Source organism: Artibeus jamaicensis, unplaced genomic scaffold (assembly GCF_021234435.1).
Source record: "Artibeus jamaicensis isolate MK-2021 breed Jamaican fruit bat unplaced genomic scaffold, CSHL_Jam_final contig_525, whole genome shotgun sequence".
Classification (NCBI taxonomy): domain Eukaryota; kingdom Metazoa; phylum Chordata; class Mammalia; order Chiroptera; family Phyllostomidae; genus Artibeus; species Artibeus jamaicensis.
The window spans coordinates 7,108,881-7,110,672 of NW_026521874.1; positions in this window are offsets into that span (position 1 = coordinate 7,108,881).

Here is a 1,792-nt window from a genome sequence, read left to right on the forward strand (position 1 = left end):
GGAACAATTCAGGGGTGGGTAGTACATCACAGTATCACATAACTGCCACCTCCATCTAGTTCCAGAACTGTCATTGTCCCGGAAGAACACCCAGGCCCATTAAGTAATGACTGCTCATCCTCCCGCTCCAAGCCCCAAGCAACCCCCCATCTGCCTCCTGTCCTTCCTGTTGATTTACCTACTTCAAACGTTTCGTGAAAAGGGAATCCCAGAGTAGGTGACTTTAGGACTGGCTTCTTTTTCACTTAGCTTAATATTTTTCACTGGTCATCCATGTTGTAGCAGGTATCAGTGTTTTATTCTTTTTCATTATTTTTAGAGAGGAGAAGAGAAGGAAAAAGAGAGGGAGAGAAACATCAATGTGCGGTTTCCTTTCATATGCCCTCCCCCCCCCCCCCCCCCAGGGACATGTCCCGCAATCCAGGCATGTTCCCTGACTGGGAATCAAACCAGTGACCCTTTGGTTCATAGGCTGGCTCTCAATCCACTGAGCTGCTCCAGCCAGGACTAGTGTTTTATTCTTTTTTTTTTTAATATTTTATTTATTTTTAGAGAGAGGGGAAGGGAAGGAGAAAGAGTGGGAGAGAAACATCAATGTATGGCTGCCCCCCACGTGTCCCCTGCTGGGAACTGGTCCGCAACCCAGGCATGTGCCCTGACTGGGAATCGAACCTCGATACTCTGGTTCACAGGCCCACACTCAATCCACCGAGCCATGCCAGCCAGGGCTAGTATTTTATTCTTTATGGCCGAATAATATTTTATGGTACAGATATGCTATGTTTTATTTATCCACTCGTCCCCTGATGGACACTGGGGCTGTTCCCACCTTTTGGCTGTTGTAAATGATGCTGTGCTGAACCTTCATGTGAAAATTGTGGACATGCGTTTTTACTACTCTGGGGTATTTACCCAAGAGTGGAATTTCTGGGCCATACAATAATTTTATGTTTAACTTGACGAGGAACAGCCAGACTAATTTCCACGGGTTTGGAGCACTTAACCTGTGGCAGGCTCAAGGCTGGGTGCTTTACCTGTGTGGAGTCACTCTATGCCACAACAGCTCGGTGAGGTGGGTGACTATCGTTATCCTCAGATCCTAGTTCAGGCAACTGTGGCACAGAGAGGTTAAGCAACTTGCTTGAGGCTACACAGCTAGTAAGAGCCAATACCAGGAAAATTGGACCCAGAGAAGAGTTTTGTGCAGAAAAACTAAAAAGTCAGATTTAATTCTTCCTCTCGTCACCGTTTTCTTATGTAGTATCGTATTTTTAAGTGCCCTCTGTGGGGTGGGGAGTGGGTGGAATTTGGTTGGGAGGCATTCAAGGTCAGAAAGAAGATCACGTCACCACTCCTGGAAGAGTGTCATTTCCCTTCATGTGCTTGGCCACAGACGCACGCACGGATAGATCACCGGGCTGTTTGGCAGGGCTGGGAAAGAACTCGGGGTGGGGCTCGCACAGGGCGGCAGTGACGTCACCAACACCCCATTTTCCTCTGCGCGTTTATAGCTTCCCTCGAAGGAGCCCCCGGGGCGTTGGGACACTCCTCAGCCGCGTGGGTTTAGCATGTGGATTTGCATGCGGATGTGGGGGGTGGTGCATATGGAGCTCTGCAGTCTGTCAGTCTGTCTTGAGGTTACTGGGTGCAGGACGGCGGGGCTGCAGAGGGGGCTTCTGCCACTTCACGTTTGTGTGCCAACTCCTCATCAAGACAGAGCCATCTATCAGGAAATTGGTCCTGGTGACCCCCACAGCCCAGTGAGGAAAACAGGTCAACAGTCCTTGATGAC